Below are 823 nucleotides of genomic sequence, written 5' to 3' on the forward strand. Positions count from 1 at the left end.
AGGCTTCCCTGAGGCAGTGACTTATGAGTAGAGTCATGCATGGGAGTAATTATCTGGAGAAATAACATTCTAGGCACAGGGAAGAGCAAAGCTAAAAGCCCTAAGGCGAATTATACCTAGTGCATTAGAGGATACCATGCTATTTATTCATTAAGCAATTACTGTGTGCCAGGCACCTGCTGGGAAATGGGGAATATGAAGATGCAATCAGACAGAGTCTGCCTGTGGGAGCATCAGCTTAGATACAGCACGTACGTGAATAGTGACAGCACAAGTTAGCTACAATGAAGTTATGTGCATGTGCAAAAGAAGCACCAAATGCAGGCGGATTGGAGAAGAATTTCTGGAGGAGGTGACAGTTTGAGCTGAGGGTTGAAAGAGATGCCCAGGGCTTGGGCATTTTAAGACCTGAACGAATACGCAGGACAATTGAGAGACTGTAGTCCCTGGAAGAAGTGGAAAATTAGGCTGGTGAACGTGAAAAAGGCTGGATCCTGCGGATATCTGCGTGACAATCTGAGAAGCTACTTCTCTTCTTTGGATGATGGGGAACTAGCGCTAAGACTTTCCCGCCATATTTTTATGATGTTTTCCTCTACTTTCTTTTCTTTTCTTTCTCTTTTTTTGAATACCAGAATCTTTCCCCGTCCTTCCCGCTACCGCCTTACTCCTACACCTCCTTCCGACTCCAGCAGCCGGCCGCGCTTAGGACACACCCGTCTTTCCCCAGCACCAGGCGCCCGCATAAGACCACGCCCCATGACCACGCCCCCCGGCGACGCAAGGCGCCTAGAGCGTGGGGATTCCCGAAGCCGTGGCCAGT

The sequence above is a fragment of the Sturnira hondurensis genome, unplaced genomic scaffold (genome assembly GCF_014824575.4).
Source record: "Sturnira hondurensis isolate 20B ecotype Veracruz unplaced genomic scaffold, ASM1482457v3 Scaffold0000880, whole genome shotgun sequence".
NCBI classification, from domain to species: domain Eukaryota; kingdom Metazoa; phylum Chordata; class Mammalia; order Chiroptera; family Phyllostomidae; genus Sturnira; species Sturnira hondurensis.